The following is an 18,409-nucleotide window of genomic DNA, read 5'->3' as shown; positions in this document are numbered from 1 at the left end:
AAAAGAAGTTGCCTCGGTCAAAAAAGTGTTGATTACCTCACCTTCATTAAGATGAATGAGGCATGGATCCCGAAGGGACTGACAGTGGGGTATACGTTTGACTAACAAAAGGCCTGATGACATGCCTTGGCCTCAAAATGGTCCCCACGCTGCTGTATTTAATGTCTGCATACCGGATGACTTTCGTGAATTCTCTGCCACCAACTAGGGTTCAAGCCGCAATGTTTTAGTCACCTTTCTGCCTGGAAAACATAAATTTTTCCGGCCGCTGCTACGACAGCGGATGCAACAATACCTAATTTTTCAGGCATGGGTACATGCCTAATTTTCCTGGCCTCTGGTGCTGCACTGTGACTGCAAAAACAAAACAAAAAAAAGGCACATACATGTGTCAATTACCCTTCATGAATTGTACCTTGTTGTGATGAAGGGGCTTGCGTATCACAATGAAGCGATCATCACCTCTATGAGTGTGTTGGCAATGTTGCCACACCCCAGATAAGGCCGTTGCTTCATTATGATCAGACTAAAAGCGATCGGCTGGATAATTTTTCATAGAAAAAACATTATTTTTCTTTTTTTTCTTTTTTAAGTTGTATGGGTGGGTTTTCAATACATAAAATAAAAAAAATCATAATAAAGTCTCTTAATAGTTTATTAGAAATAATGCAGACAATTTAAAAAATCCCCATCAATTCCAATACAAAGCAAGTACAGAGCTCAGAACAAAATTATTTCAGGATGTCATTTATTCGAGAATGATTAATCAATTCGACACACGTCCCCCGGATAGGGGACGTAACAGGGATTAAACTGATAGGAATAGTACCAGTTAAGACACCACTCATATAGGGTGTCACAGCACATTGCTCCGTGCACGCGCAGTGCCCCAACTTGGGAGTAGTTGATTTTTCCATCTCCCGATTTCTAAAATCAATTCAATTTGGTGTATCAGAGTTTGGTCTGTCACTGTGAAGGCAGTCGAAGGTACCTGGCCTAAAAATTTTTTCACACAAGGCAATCCCACCCTGATATGGGACGTAACAGGGATTAAACTAATGAGAATAGTACTACAGAAAATACCACTCATATCGGGTGTGACAGTAAATTTCACGGCGCAGACGCAGTGACCGTGACGTGGATTCAAACAAAGGGGAGGGAGCCAGCGTTTTTTTAACCATCTCCCTGTTCGAAAAATCTATTCAATTCACCTTTACGGGACCCTTGGTGTTGTACGTGGCTGGGTGGAGGAAGAAACCTTCAATGACATCAACAGGACATGGCTAGCTTGGTATCCAACCTTGTGCAAATGGGAAGTTTGCGGTTGGGCAAATGAACTGTTTGCGGTTGTTTGAGGTGCATTAAAAGGGGAGTTTGGTCTGTCAATGTCTGTGAAGCGGGCGTAACCCTTACATTACCTGATCGATACAACATCATACCTGATCGTATACACACACTGGATGTTTTAAACCCTAATTTTTGGGATTGTTAGGTGATTTATGCCCTTTATGGATTAAAATCCAACTCTGCGTCAACTATGTAATTTTCCATAGGAGTTTTGCCATGGATCCCCCTCCGGCATGCCACAGTCCAGGTGTTAGTCCCCTTGAAACAACTTTTCCATCACTACTGTGGCTAGAAAGAGTTTCTGTGGGTTTTAAAATTCACCTGCCTATTGAAGTCAATGGCGGTTCGCCCGTTCACGAACATTTGCAGAAATTTGCATTTGCCGTTCGCGAACGGAAAATTTAATGTTCGCGACATCTCTAGTCTTTGCATGCTGGAAGTTGTAGTTCTGCAACAGCTGGAGAGCCGCAGTTTGCCTATCACTGGTATAGCTGGTTGGCATCTGCCTATAGCTCTACCAGGCTCAACACCTATTAGAAGAATAATGGCATTCTCAAGCTAAGATTCTGGGGAAATCATGATGAAATTGTGAATTTCATCCAAGCTGGCATTACTTTAGAGCAATGCAGAAGAAACTAGAAACATGACATCTTAAACTGCAGATTCCCTTTAAGTGCATTGATTAAAGTGAACATGAAAGCCAGCAGCAGCTTTGGTATGTAATAATCGTTTAGCATTGTATTAAGCTTCATTAAGCAGGTGAGGTTTCTAAGTGGTTCTGTGTCCTATGGGATTTAGTGCCTGGTAAACATTTAAAGGTACAGTGGGAAAGTGCAGACCATGGAAGGCATAGGAGAATCCGCAGAGCTGCGGACATGTCCACAATACCGAGTGGTCCTCCGCACACTCAGCACGCTCCAGCATGTTATCTCTTTTTTCTCAATTGAAGGATCGAATTATATACACCAGTATTGGGACACCTACACATTACACCTACAGGAGCTTTTGTGACATCTCATTGTAAATCCACAGGTAGTAATATGGATTTGTTTCCCCCTTTGCAGCTGAAACATCTTCCACTCCTCTGGGAAGGCTTTCTACAAGATTTTGCAGTGCGTTTGTGGGAAGCTTTGCCCATTCATCCAGAAGAGCATTTGTGAGGTCAGACAATGATGTTGAACGAGAGAGTTGAACTCACAACCTCATTCTGATTCCTCCTAAAGGTGTTTGATGGGGTTGAGGCAGGGCAGTTTGAAGGAATTTGGGGGCCCCAAGCAAAATAGACATGGAGCCCCCTCCCCACCTTACGCACGCAAAGCCTACAGGAACAACAGTATAGCCATACAGTTTAAGTTCACCCACACTTTATATAAATAAAAAAGGAGGTTTACAGTGCCAATACTGCTGTTGCATTTAATGTGCATGAAATTTGAACATTTTCAACAAATGAACATTTGCAAAAAACACCACTGTACCATACAATCCAATACAAAATCACAGTGAGATAAAGTTGCCACAGTGATTTTGTAGTAAAAAGATAACAGAGAGGCACGAAGCGTTATCAATCATGTTACTGCTGCATTTTCTGCTGTCTTTCACACAGCGGATTACCTGCACAGGATCCACTCATGTTAAAGAGCCCTAAGCCCAATGCATGGCTACACTCACCCAGACCCAGTCCTAATAAAATCTGGTCCTACCTTATTTAGGGTGTTGCTGGCGTCGGCGTGATGTCCGCTGGATCCAGAACAAGGTCCCTGTGGTGATAGAGAAAATAATAATAATCACATAAGGAAGGGATGGTGACTGCCCCTGTGAAATCACCAGCAGGGGGCGCTGTGCTGGCCTGTAAGACTGAGCCATGCCAATGTATAGCAGGGTAATCTAGGACATTATCCCTAGGACAATGCCCACCTTGTGATCCCTTCAAAATAGTTATGTCCTCCTTGTAGCCCCTCACAGCAGTTATGCCCACCTTTGTTTCTGTCACAGTAGTTATGCCTACTTTTGTGCCCCTGTAGTTGTAGTTATGGGCATAACTGTCGCTGTAGTTATGCCCAGATATGTGCCTCCTCGCTGTAGTTATACCCAGATATGTGCCCCCTCGCTGTAGTTATGCCCAGATATGTGCTGCCTCACAGTAGTTATGCCCAGATATGTGCCCCCTCACTGTAGTTATGCCAGATATGTGCCCCCGCACAGTAGTTATGCCAAATATGTGTCTCCTCGCAGTAGTTATGCCCAGATATGTGTCTTCTCACAGTAGTTATAGCCAGATATGTGCCCCTGAACAGTAGTTATATCCAGATATGTGCCCCCTCACTGTAGTTATGGCCAGATATGTGCCCCCTTGCTGTAGTTATGCCCAGATATGTGCCCCCTCAAAGTAGTTATGCCCAAATATATTCCCCTCACAGTAGTTATGCCCAGATATGTGCCCTCTCACAGTAGTTATGCCCAGATATGTGCCCCCTCAAAGTAGTTATGCCCAAATATATTCCCCTCACAGTAGTTATGCCCAGATATGTGCCCTCTCACAGTAGTTATGCCCAGATATGTGCCCTCTCACAGTAGTTATGCCCAGATATGTGCCCTCTCACAGTAGTTATGCCCAGATATGTGCCCTCTCACAGTAGTTATGCCCAGATATGTGCCCCTCACAGTAGTTATGCCCAGAAAGGTGCCCCTCACTGCCTCACAGGATCTGAGAACCTGCTGCTGGAGATTTCTGAAGTCGCTATCTTCCAAGAGCAGGCCTCCAAGGCTGAAGTGAGCCGGGCAAGCTCTATTATGGCATAACAGACATTTAATAAACTGGAAGATGGTAACAATCTTACTAGGTGGAGGATAGAAAAAACTCTCAGTATAAGGATACCAGGAACATCCATGGTGTGCAATTCTTCAGATGCTCAGCACAGAATCCGGGTCCAGGCTGTACTGGACATTACTATGGCCTACAAGTTACCAGATGTTGGGGATACTCCCCATAGGCTGCAACTAAAATAAAACTATTCATCCTGCCATGGTGTTTAATAGGGATTCTCCAGGAATAAAAAAAAAAAGAAAATACTTAGGCTAGTTTCACACTAGCGTTCGGCTGTCCGCTCGTGAGCTCTGTTTGAAGGGGCTCACGAGCGGACCCGAACGCTTCCGTCCAGCCCTGATGCAGTCTGAATGGATGCGGATCCGCTCAGACTGCATCAGTCTGGCGGCGTTCAGCCTCCGCTCCGCTCAGCAGGCGGACACCTGAACGCTGCTTGCAGCGTTCGGGTGTCCGCCTGGCCGTGCGGAGGCGTGCGGATCCGTCCAGACTTACAATGTAAGTCAATGGGGACGGATCCGTTTGAAGATGCCACAATATGGCTCAATCTTCAAGCGGATCCGTCCCCCATTGACTTTCAATGTAAAAATCTGGACGGATCTGCTCAGGCTAATTTCACACTTGTGGGAGGAGCTGCTTGGGCCAGGATAGGCATGCCTATGGACCGTCCCTGTCCCTACCCGACTGGCTGGAGTGTGCCCGGTGCCAGTGACGAGGTAAGGCCTGAATAAGTGGGCCACCCAAGAGGAAGGTATTTAAGAAAGGGAAGGGAGGGAGGGCAAGAAGCCGGGCGCCCTTACTGCTTGTGGGAGGGGGTTTAAATGAGGTAAGCGCGCCCCTCCCACAAATACAGGCTGCAAGCAGCCTTCAATACTTGTGGGAGGAGCTGCTTGGGCCAGGATAGGCATGCCTATGGACCGTCCCTGTCCCTACCCGACTGGCTGGAGTGTGCCCGGTGCCAGTGACGAGGTAAGGCCTGAATAAGTGGGCAAGAGAACCGGCAAGTGCAGGGTATGAAGTATTTATTGAAGTATTGTGCGGCCTATAATGCCAAAGAACAGAAGGCTCGGGATACTTCCGTCCGTGGATTTGGGATGTACCTTGAAAAGCAGGATGATCTCCATCGACCCATCTTACGGATGATGTGTGCTGGTACCTGGTGACTGGATGCTGCCGACGCCGCCCCTATACGAAATGAATGCCCGGATATTGCGCTAGGGTTGTAACCCAAACCTGCGGCCAGGGTGCGGATATTGGCGATGAACAAGGTGGAAGACAGGGGCTTCCCGAGAACTGGAAGTAACAGGCCGTCCAAAGCGGGAGATTGAAGTGAGGCCAGGAGCTCCTGGAGCACCTTGATAGGACACCAACAGTTAAACGTGGGGTAAAATTCCACCTCCGTGGGGGGACCGGTTTGACTGGTCTTGGAGAACGGAATGGACAAGACAAAGTGGTCGGAGTGCCATGCGAGATGCCGTCTTAGCAGGGTCGATCGGGAGATGGTGTTGCAGGTGAATTCCCCGGGCCTGAGGAACCCATAAAACCCGAGATACATGGCTGCCTTCGTGACGATGCTTGCAAACTGGCCAAAAGGAAGCCCATCCAGGGCTATGGATAACCTGCGGAAAAGCTCACCTGAGACCGGCTGCCTGCGCACCTGGACTGCCGTGCTGGCCTTCTGAACGCCCCTGAGGGTGGCTTTGATGGCCTGATTCGAGAAGATGGACCTGGCAGAGGGGTCGCTGAGCATCCGGTGGTGCTGGATGCCTGCCAAATACAGCCTGATGGTATTGTATGAGAGGTGGCGGTGGGAGTGGCAATGGGCTATGAACGCCATGATGAAGGTGACCTCATCTACGTTCCCCTGCGGGTGAGTGTCAGCAAAGCGTCTAAACATGCTGAACCCGGTATCGTAATTCCTGGCGGTGCTGGTGGCTAGCGACCGCCGGATCAATGACTGCGCTGTTGCGACCAGGGGCTCTAGTCCAACAGGAGGGCGCTGTAAGGTGGAGCTGGAACGCCGACGGGATCCGCCTCTGGGAGTTCCTGGAAGAAAGTACTGAGATTAAAGCGGGACAGGGCGTCAGCTGCCACATTCTGCGCTCCCTGAATATGGACCGCGAAGATGTGGAAGTTACACTTCAGGGATAGCCAGACAAGCCTACGCAACATGGACATAATCCTAAGATTTTTGGCCCTCCCCTTGGAGATCACTTCCACCAGAACCTGACTGTCCGTTCTCAAGACAACCGATTTGTTTGCCCAGAGCGGACCCCAGACATGGGCTGCCGCCACGATGGGGTATAGCTCCAATAGTGGCGAGGACCTCATGGCCCCTGCCTCGGACAGGAGCTCCACCGGCCAACCGCCGACCAACCAGTGCGGATAGAAGACTGCCGCGAACCCACGGGAGCCCGCGGCGTCCGTGTAAACCGTGGGGGAAGCCGCGTTTGGGGATGGCACGAACAAAGAAATGCCGTTCCACCCGGTCAGGAAGGTTCGCCACATCCTAAGATCCGCCATGGCGGGACCGTCCAGCCGGACGGTGGAGTCCTGATCAGGCGCAGCCGGGAGGAGATTGAGGAGCCGTGAGATGAAGGACCTCCCCTGTGGCATGATTTTGAAGGTACATGTGAGGAATCCTAACAGGGACTGGAGCTCCTGCCTGGACAAAACTCCAGACGAGGCCGCGGAGGCCACGGCGGACTTGATCCTGGCCAACTTGGCTGCGGGGAGGCTGGCCTCCATGCGGACCGAGTCCAGAGTAATGCCCAAGAAGGTAACCCCCGTGCCTGGACCCTCTGTCTTAGCGGCTGCCACCGGGACCTTGAGCCTGGCGAATAGCTGGAGCAAGCTCCCCAAGCCTGATGGGGGGCTCTGGGGCCTCTCGATGATTAGGAAGTCATCTAAGTAATGAATGACCATTTCCATCCCCCCATGATGGACAAGGATCCAATGTAAGGCACAGGCAAACTTGTTGAACAACCACGGGCTGCTTTTAGACCCAAACGTAAGGCGGTTGGCAAAATAAAACCTGTCTGCCCACTGCAACCCGTAGTACTGCCATAACCGAGGAAGGATGGGGAGTAGCTTGAAGGCATCCGCGATGTCGGCCTTGGCCAACCAAGCCCCCTCCCCGGCCAGCAGGATGAACTGAATGGCCTCGTCAATGGACGAATAGGACATTGAGAACTCCCCCGATGGGATCAGGGAGTTGAGACTAGGGATCGGCGACATGTGTGGAGCGGACAGGTCGTATATCAGACGCTTTTTATTTGATGCTTGTTTGGAGACTAGACCAATGGGGTTGATCCTCCACTCGGAAAAGGGAATGGCTTCAAACGGGCCTAGCAGGAACCCTTTGTGGACCTCGTCTCGCAACAGAGTGGCCACCGCCTCTGGATCCTGTAAGGCTGACTGCAGGTTCCCTCCTTCCCAGGAACTTTGCGGGAGGGTAATGAGTCCTGTGTTGAAACCCTTCTCGAAGCCGGTGATGAGGAACTCCACTGACTGGCGATCTGGGTGATCTCGTAACAGGATGCCCAAGAGCTCAACGTTGATGTCGGATAGTCATAGGCCCTTACGTTGCCTCTTCGGGCAGCTGGAGCGGGGGTGGGCCCTGAAGCAGAGGGAACACACATGCAGAGCTCTACAACTGTTGAAACCGCAGCCCCCGGCATTAAAATTGTTGCAGACCTGACTCTGGCCTAAGAAGGTGATGGGCCTGCCCAGCTTGTCGGTGGAACCCTGAGGCCGTTGCGCGCCAGATGGGCCTGGCTGGGGGCTTTCCCGGGCCGGGGTGGGAAGATTAGGGCACCAGTCGGCCGTGTGCTGGATGGATTGGCATGAAGCGCACGTGGGGGCCTGCAACCCAGCAAAATGACGGCAGAATAGCTCCATGTCCAGGCTCGCCCAGTCCGTGGTGAACTGGAACTGGGCGAGGGCGGCTGCCGCTTTGGCTGAAAAAGACCTGTGATAATCGTAGAAGTTCTTTCCCCCGTATTTGTACCCTAAGTCGGTGACTTGGTACAGGTAGGAGTCCAGCTCCTCACGTCTGTGCGGCTGGACGCTGCAGACGGTATCTCGGTAGAGGCTGAATGCCAGGACGAACTCGGGAACCGACAGTTTCCGGTTCAGGCGGGAATCCTTGGCCCGCATGACCACCGAGACCTCCCCGCAGTTGATGATTTTATTCTCGGACACGTCTTGTGATGCAATGAGGATGGACGCCAGGTTGACGTCCCTCCCTGCCAGGATGTCCTTTTTGAGGTTTTCCGGAATGTAATGCGAGGGGGCAATCTGGGGTCTGACACGGACCGTACCTGGCGTCAACTCTTGGGATGTGGATGGCAAGACCGGCCGTGCTGGAGAAGGCAGGGCTGGAGGAGGCCGGGACTCCCACTCCCCCATCCTAGTCTGGATATCTGCCACCGAACCTGCCAGACTGGCGATGGTGGCCTGCAGCTGCAGGAGGGTTAGCTGGATCGATGAGGGAGAAGGCTCCTCGCCTGACCCTGATGGAGCCGTCATCAGGAGCCGGTACAGCTCCGCTTTCCTTGCGGTGGCCGGATGGTGAATCCCTCTGCGTCTGAGCTCCGCTATCAACTTCGGAACGGTCCAGCTCCTCAGGGAGGGGTTGCTGGCGTGGCCTGACACGGAGGTTCCGGCCAAGGACAGATTCTCCTCTGACTCAGGGACCTGTGACATCTTCAAGCTGCATGGAGGAGGTATGAAGGTGACATATGAGACTTCCTTTCCCCCCCCCCCCCCGGGAGCCCGACCGAGAGCTACAGGGGAACTAGTTCTCCTGACCGAATGGCGTTGCCTGCTACTTACCTTGACCGAAAGGAACCACGCTACAGACTTCTGTATGGGCAGACCTATGAACGGGAGCTTATGACCACGAATAGCTAAATGCGGAAACAGGTCGTAGCACCGCTTTGCGGTTGTATCTTACCTGAACCGGAAAAATAGGCGCAACGACCGTGGTTTGCTAGAAGCTCCGGTGGGTGCGGCCCTGCTTATGACAAAATAAATAACATAAGCCGTGCTTACCGTTGCACGGTGAGGGCCGCGACCTGCTGGTCAGTGAACCAACCACACCTGAGCGGTTCAGGGACCCGTTGCCCCTGAGCGATTCCGGGAACTATTGCGCCTGAGCGATTCCGGGAACTATTGCGCCTGAGCGATTCAGGGAACCCTTGCGCCTGAGCGATTCAAGGAACCATTGCCCCTGAGCGATTCAGGGAACCATTGCACCTGAGCGATTCAGGGAACCATTGCACCTGAGCGATTCAGGGAACCATTGCACCTGAGCGATTCAGGGAACCATTGCACCTGAGCGAATCAGGGAACCATTGCACCTGAGCGATTCAGGGAACCCTTGCACCTGAGCGATACAGGGCACCCTTGCACCTGAGCGATTCAGGGAACCATTGCACCTGAGCGATTCAGGGAACCATTGCACCTGAGCGATTCAGGGCACCCTTGCACCTGAGCGATTCAGGGAACCATTGCACCTGAGCGATTCAGGGAACCATTGCACCTGAGCGATTCAGGGAACCATTGCACCTGAGCGATTCAGGGAACCATTGCACCTGAGCGATTCAGGGAACCATTGCACCTGAGCGATTCAGGGAACCATTGCCCCTGAGCGATTCAGGGAACCATTGCCCCTGAGCGATTCAGGGAACCATTGCACCTGAGCGATTCAGGGAACCATTGCACCTGAGCGATTCAGGGAACCATTGCACCTGAGCGATTCAGGGAACCATTGCACCTGAGCGATTCAGGGAACCATTGCACTTGAGCGATTTCAGGGAACCATTGCACTTGAGCGATTTCAGGGAACCAATGCACCTGAGCGAATTCAGGGAACCATTGCACCTGAGCGAATTCAGGGAACCATTGCACCTGAGCGAATTCAGGGAACCATTGTACCTGAGTGAATTCAGGGAACCATTGCACCTGAGCGAATTCAGGGGACCATTGCACCTGAGTGATCCCGGGAACCGCTGCACCTGAGTGACTCAGGGAACCATTGTACCTAAGCGATTCAGGGAACCATGCACCTGGGCGATTCAGGGAACCATTGCACCTGAGCGATTCAGGGAACCATTGCATCTGAGCGACTCAGGGAACCATTGCCCCTGAGCGACTCAGGGAACCATTGCACCTGAGCGACTCAGGGAACCATTGCACCCGAGCGACTCAGGGAACCATTGCACCTGAGCGACTCAGGGAACCATTGCACCTGAGCGACTCAGGGAACCATTGCACCTGAGACTCAGGGAACCATTGCACCTGAGCGACTCAGGGAACCATAGCACCCGAGCGACTCATGGGACCATTGCCCCCGAGCGAATCAGGCAACCAACGTCCCTGAGTGACTCAGGGAACCATTTTTTTTTTTTTTTTTTTTTTACCATCATAGTCTTGGGACTTGAGACAGAGATACTGTGACTGATCTTGGAAACCACCTGCATGCGACACCCTTATCATGGCCTGGTCTGCTTAAGTGTGGCAGCCTGCCCCAGCACCATTGCTCAGGTTTACCTGCATGCTTGTGAAGTGGCACCTTAACCCTTCTTATGCTCCTGTTGCAGGCACTACCCCTTGATTAGCTTGCGGCCCGAGGTGTGTGACTCAGGGAGACCAGGCCTACTGCCTCAATCTCTGACCCCCTGACACACACACCGCCGTCATGGAAGGTACCGGGCCGCCGCTGCTTCGTAAGCCACCCCCGCCCCCCCCCCACAACCCCACACATAACCTCTTCTCCTGGCGTGCCGCGCGGTGCTCCGGCGGCTCTGCCGCAGCCGCCAGGCCGGAACCGGCAACCGCCGCATATGTCCGTTCATTCCCCCCCCCCCGATGCGCCGGGTGAGACGGCTGCTGGAGAACGAGGTGCCGGTGGCAAGGCGTATCTGGCCGGGCCGCAGCGGTGATACTCACGGTGCACTTCAGAGGTGATGACAGGGACGTACGAACGGGACGACAATCGACAGAGCCGCGACCGGAAGTGACGTCAAGGCGCTGGAAACTGCAAAAGCAAGAAGCCGGGCGCCCTTACTGCTTGTGGGAGGGGGTTTAAATGAGGTAAGCGCGCCCCTCCCACAAATACAGGCTGCAAGCAGCCTTCAATACTTAGCTTTTTTTTGCCAATATAATGCAGACGGATCCGTTCTGAACACTAGTGAGAAAGTAGCCTCACATTCGCATACTGCACATCACACATGTTATTACATGCAGACACATAGTACACATCACACGTTATTACATACAGGCACATGGTACACATCACACATGTTATTACATCCAGGCACATAGTCCACATCACACATGTTATTACATGCAGACACATAGTACACATCAAACATGTTATTACATACAGGCACATAGTACACATCACACATGTTATTACATCCAGGCACATAGTCCACATCACACATGTTATTACATGCAGACACATAGTACACATCACACGTTATTACATACAGGCACATAGTACACATCAAACATGTTATTACATACAGGCACATGGTACACATCACACATGTTATTACATACAGGCACATAGTCCACATCACACATGTTATTACATGCAGACACATAGTACACATCAAAGTTAAACATGTTATTACATACAGGCACATGGTACACATCACACATGTTATTACATACAGGCACATGGTACACATCACACATGTTATTACATACAGGCACATGGTACACATCACACATGTTATTACATACAGGCACATGGTACACATCACACATGTTATTACATACAGGCACATGGTACACATCACACATGTTATTACATACAGGCACATGGTACACATCACACATGTTATTACATACAGGCACATAGTCCACATCACACATGTTATTACATACAGGCACATGGTACACATCACACATGTTATTACATGCAGACACATAGTACACATCACACGTTATTACATACAGGCACATGGTACACATCACACGTTATTACATACAGGCACATAGTACACATCAAACATGTTATTACATACAGGCACATGGTACACATCACACATGTTATTACATACAGGCACATAGTCCACATCACACATGTTATTACATACAGGCACATGGTACACATCACACATGTTATTACATGCAGACACATAGTACACATCACACGTTATTACATACAGGCACATGGTACACATCACACGTTATTACATACAGGCACATAGTACACATCACACATGTTATTACATACAGGCACATGGTACACATCACACATGTTATTACATGCAGGCACATGGTACACATCACACATGTTATTACATACAGGCACATGGTACACATCACACATGTTATTACATGCAGACACATAGTACACATCACACATGTTATTACATACAGGCACATGGTACACATCACACATGTTATTACATACAGGCACATGGTACACATCACACATGTTATTACATACAGGCACATGGTACACATCACACATGTTATTACATACAGGCACATGGTACACATCACACTTGTTATTACATACAGGCACATACTACAGATCACATATGCACTCACTTTTATGCAGGATTCCTGGAAGGGCAGTCCTAACAGCTAGTAAGTAACACTGCCTCTCCTGACAACCCTCCCCCTCCGACCTCGGTCCAGACTACATAGCTGCATCACTTACACCAGCTCTGGCTGTTTACACACCAGCAGCTGTGTAAATAAGAGGGTAAGGGTTAACAGGGCACCAGCTAGCCATGGGGAAGGGGGGCAGTGACCAGCAGTTCTTACTGCAATGTCGGCTCCTCTGATCAGGAGCAGCTGGGAGGAGGAGTCTTCAGGCTGCTGTGTGCCGGACCGCAGGGCTGGCAGCAGGATTAGACGTCACCACCAGCACTGCTGCTCATTGGCTGCCTGCTACAGAAGTCAGGAGACTAGAGTAAGAGATCGCTGTGCCGCACAGGATTACAAACCCAGACTGTCCGGGTTAATCCCGGACTGGTGGCAACCCTACTGAGGCTCTCTATAGAGCGCTCAGGAGGCTGCAGCCTTAAAGGAAGCAAAACAAGCACCGGCTCTGCTTGGGGCCCCGGGCCAGCTCGGGGCCCCAAGCAATTGCTTGTTTTGCCTGTCTGTTAGCGACGGGCCTGGGTTGAGGTCAGGGCACTGTGCAAACTAGTCAAGTTCTTCCACTCCAAACTCACTCAACCATGATCTTTATGGACCTTGCTTTGTGCATTGGGTACAGTTATGCTGGAACAGAAAAAAACTTTCTCTAAAATGTTCCCAACAAAGTTGGAAGCATGCAAATGTCCAAAATGTCTTGGTATGCTGTAACATAAAGATTTCCATTCACTGGAACTAAGAGATCTAGGCCAACCCCTGAAACAGAACCCCATAGTATTATCCTCCACCAAACTTTACAGTTGGCGCAATGCAGTCGGGTGGGTTACGTTCTCCTGGAATTCACCAAATCCAGACTCGTCCATCAAACTGCCTGATAGAACACATTCCCCCTGCTCCAGCGTCGAGTGGTGGTGTGCTGTACACCACTCCATCCAATACATTGTGCTTGGTAATGTTAGGCATCTATGTAGCGGCTCGGCCATGGAAACCATGCCATGAATCTCCTGGCGCAGTTTTGATGCTGATGTTATTGTCAGAGGAGGTTTGGAACTTTTATCCACTATGCTCCTCAGCCTTTGGTGACTCTGTAACTTTACTTGGTACGACACTCTTTGGCTGGGTTTCTCTTCCTAAACCCTTCCACATTCAATAATACCACTCACTGTTGATGGTGGAATATCTAGAAGGGAAGAAGTTTCAGTAACTGACTTGTGGCATGGTGGCATCCTATTACAGGACCACGATGGCATCCATTGATCTCTGTAGAATGACCCATTGCAACATGAATGTTTTGCTGTTCTGCTGCCAGTGCTTGTATATGCTGATGTACGGGTGTGGTATCCCCAATCTATGAGGAGGATGTACAGCGTGTATGGGGAGCTGCTCTGTTCATCTATTTGCTGAATGATTAGCAACAAATTGGTTATTTTACTTAGAAACATTGAGGGCTATATTTTAGTGATTTAACAATTAAAAATTAAGTCTTACTCCCAGACAGTAAATTATTAGTAAAACATGTGCCCCCCCTGTATATAGGACAAAAGCATTGGTAAAAAAAAACACCATTAAAAAACACCAACATTGTACGTTAGTGTGTAAAATATAGGAGTGAAACTGGATCGCACATCCTGAATACTATGCTTTTATCTAATAACTGCTTCTCAGCATAATTAACATCGCTTCTCAGTGCAATTTATCACATACCTACCCCTATGTTGTATGCTGTACATGAGGCATTAGTATACAATTTTATCAAAAAGCATAGGCCCACTCACCACGACAAGGTTGTCTCTTTGAATGGGAACCTGCAGCACCGCACCAGAAGGCAGCGGGACCCAGCAGTCAAACAGCGCTCCCGCTGTACGTTAGTGTGTGTGAAGCTGCAAAAAATGGAGAAAAAAAAAACGCCAGATGCATGCTGCATTTGGAAAAAAAATGCCATTGGTCCAAAAAACACACCTCAAAGACGAGAAATGAAATGTACAAAAAAAAAAAAAAAACGCCCATTTGTCCTGCATTTCATATTTTCTCATAGACTTCCATGCAACATCCAGAACTGGCGTTTTTTGCTCAAACACCAGTGGGGGGGGAAAAAGCTAATCCTGAGCAATGAATAATGTAATGAAAAAATAAACCCAGCCAGCAAAGGAGGCAATATGGACAATCACAATACATTAGTAAGTGGCTTGTATTAACTTTCTCTACATGATAAATGCCCTTTGCTGAAGTGAGACAACCCCTTTAATGTATAAATCTGGTTGCTGTTTTATATATTCAGAAAGGAGCTGCATTTAAGTAAATTAGCAATTAATTAATTAAGACATATTCCCTTGTCAGTGCTGACAAAGAAATGAAAGAGTCATAACAGACGCGCAAAATCATAACATTGTACAGAATTAAATCAGTCACAAGCAGAACAAGATGGAGACTTCATTAAAAGGTTTGTTCTGCTGGTAAATATTCATATTACACCTAAAACATAAGACTAGTGCACTGATTCTTATTGGTTGCTGCACAATAGGAAGAATTACTCCCTGCATGTCTACAAGAGGATCCAAACAGTAGGGCTGAGCTACTGAGCATGTGTGACCATCAGCTCTGACACATTACCTGGACGTTCTAAGAGGAGATCAAAAGAACACCAGGGGGCGTCATAACAAATATGTAACAGCAATATCTAGACACTGGAGCATAGGTTAGGGTTGCCGCCGGCTTCTAGACTAGACAACCACTTTAAAAGCTGAAATACAGTCTATGGGCAGATGGCTGAAGCATTTTAAGAGTCCTGGTAAAATACACAGCGCGGTGGCTCAGTGGTTAGCACTGCGGTCCTACGTTTGAATCTGACCAAGGACAACATCTGCATGGAGTTTCTATGTTCTCCCTGTGTTTGTGTGGGGGTGCTCCGGGTTCTCCCACACTTCAAAGATAGACTAGGAGTTTAGATTGTGAGCTCCGTTGGAGACAGCAAGTGATTATGTCTGTAATATGTCAGTGATTTAAAATAATTAATAATTTGGCAGGTAAATGTATCAATATGGCACATGGTGAATAGTAAGTTTGGTGGTACTGGCCCCTTTTTGGTTCTTCACCTTATGGTCGCTGTGAATGTATGTAATAAGCATCCGTATTAAAGAGGAGTCGTCACCGTTCCTGACATAACACTTCAATTAAGTTCTTGTATTACCCTTGAAATAATTCTGTAGCGCGTCTTCCCTGCATTGTGTTACTGCTCTGTTATTCCTCCTGGAAATATATGAATTCATTAATAACTGGGAGTTATCCTTGACCTTTTTCACGCAACACTTGTGCGTTGGGTGAAAATTGCAGCATGCTCCTCTTTGTGCGTTTTTCACGTAGCGCAGGCCCCATAGAAATGAATGGGGTTGCGTGAAAATCGCAAGCATCCGCAAGCAAGTGCGGACGCGGTGCGATTTTCACCCACGGTTGCTAGGTGAAGATCGGGATGGGGGACACGATCATTATTATTTCCCCTTATAACATGGTTATAAGGGATAATAATAGCATTCTGAATACAGAATGCATAGTACAATAGGGCTGGAGGGGTTAAAAAAAAAATTATGACGTCACTACGCTCATCACATGATCCATCACCATGGTGATGGATCATGTGATGGACCATGTGATGAACGCAGTGACGTCATCAAAGGTCCTATTGCTCACAGAGGAAGACAGAAGAGAAGCCGGCTGCGCGAACAAGTGGATTAAGGTGAGTTAAATTATTATTTATCTATTTTTTAACCCCTCCAGCGCTATTGTACTATGCATTCTGTAGTCAGAATGCTATTATTTTCCCTTATAACCATGTTATAAGGGGAAATAATGCAATTTAGACTACAACTAACCCAAACCTGAACTTCTGTGAAGAAGTTCGGGTCTGGGTACCACAGTCGGTTTTTTATCACGCGCATGCAAAACACATTGCACCCGCGCAATAAAAACTGAACATCGGAACATAATCGCAGTCAAAACTGACTGCAATTGCGTTCCTACTCGCGCGGGTTTGCCGCAATGCACCGGGATGCATCCGAACCTTATCCGGACACACCCGTGTGAAAAAGGCCTTAGGCCCCTTTCACACGGGCGTTGCAGGAAAATGTGCGGGTGCGTTGCGGGAACACCCGCCATTTTTCAGCGTGAGTGCAAAACATTGTAATGCGTTTTGCACTCGCGTGAGAAAAATTGCGCGTGTTTGGTACCCAAACCCAAACTTCTTTACAGAAGTTCAGGCTTGGGATCGGTGTTCTGTAGATTGTATTATTTTCCCTTATAACATGGTTATAAGGGAAAATAATAGCATTCTGAATACAGAATGCATAGTAAAATTGCGCTGGAAGGGTTAAAAAAAAATAACAAATAATTTAACTCACCCTAATCCACTTGCTCGCGTAGCCGGCATCTCCTTCTGTCTTCATCTGAGCTTTGTGTAGCAACAGGACCTGTGGTGACGTCACAGTCATCACATGATCCATCACCATGGTAAAAGATCATGTGATGGATCATGTGATGACTGTGACTTCAACAAAGGTCCTTGTTACTGCACAAAGCTCAGATGAAGACAGAAGGAGATACCGGGCAGCGCGAGCAAGTGGATTAAGGTGAGTTAAATTTTTTTTATTTTTTTTAACCCTTACAGCGCAATTTTACTATATATTCTGTATTCAGAATGCTATTATTTTCCCTTATAACCATGTTATAAGGGAAAATAATAATGATCGGGTCTCCATCCCGATCGTCTCCTAGCAACCGTGCGTGAAAATCGCACCGCATCCGTACTTGCTTGCGGATGCTTGCGATTTTCACGCAACCCCATTCACTTCTATGGGGCCTGCGTTGCGTGGATTATCGCACCGCAACGCACAAAGAGGAGCATGCTGCGATTTTCACGCAACGCATAAGTGATGCGTGAAAATCACCGCTCATGTGAACAGCCCCATAGAAATGAATGGGTCGGTATTCAGTGCAGGTGCAATGCGTTCAACTCACGCATAGCATCCGCGCAGAATACTCGCCCGTGTGAAAGGGGCCTTAGACTGTGTAAGAACACATTAGCCCTGATTTACTAATGTGTCTGCACCCCATATAAATATTTTTAAAAAAATGATGGTGCGAAATGGCGCATGTAGGGTTTCTACCTTTTTTTCTGCTATGTCCGAGCTCCAGAAAGTGGGTGGAGCTTTGAAAGAAAGGGGGCAGACCCAAGATACTCCATTCTGCTCCACAATTTTAGTGCAGTGACGATATGAAAATGTGTCTCAAAGTAAGGGCTCGTTCACACGAACGCGTGATGCCCGCTGCCTTATTGCGGATCCGCAATACACGGGCACCATTCCGTGTGCATTCTGCATCATGGATGCGGACCTATTCATTTCAATGGGTCTGCAAATCCGGAGATGCGGAACTGTACGGAATAGAAGAATGGAACGGAACACTACGGAAGCACTACGGACTGCTTTCTGGGGTTCCGTTCCATGCTTCCGCACCGCAAAAAGATAGAACTTGCTCTATCTTTTTGCGTAATGGAAGAATCGCGGACCTATTCAAGTGAATGGGTCTCCGATCCCCATGCGCCTGCCCCACGGATGATGTCCTTGC

General features: G+C 48.7%; 1 long non-coding RNA gene across 1 annotated transcript in view; it reads right to left on the bottom strand.

Annotated features, from left to right (window-relative positions):
* LOC122933406 overlaps positions 1 to 12,966 on the bottom strand; it is a 217,506-nt gene extending 204,540 nt beyond the window's left edge. Inside the window, exons 1-2 of the long non-coding RNA XR_006388429.1 lie at positions 12,740 to 12,966; positions 3,048 to 3,104 (exon numbers count right to left, since the gene is read on the bottom strand). This is a non-coding gene — a long non-coding RNA (uncharacterized LOC122933406). The remainder of the gene's footprint in view (positions 1 to 3,047; positions 3,105 to 12,739) is intronic.
* Positions 12,967 to 18,409: the final 5,443 nt, after the last annotated feature.

The sequence above is a fragment of the Bufo gargarizans genome, chromosome 3 (genome assembly GCF_014858855.1).
Source record: "Bufo gargarizans isolate SCDJY-AF-19 chromosome 3, ASM1485885v1, whole genome shotgun sequence".
Classification (NCBI taxonomy): domain Eukaryota; kingdom Metazoa; phylum Chordata; class Amphibia; order Anura; family Bufonidae; genus Bufo; species Bufo gargarizans.
Note: the sequence above shows the minus strand (reverse complement) of the source record. Positions and strands in the feature narration are given on the sequence as shown.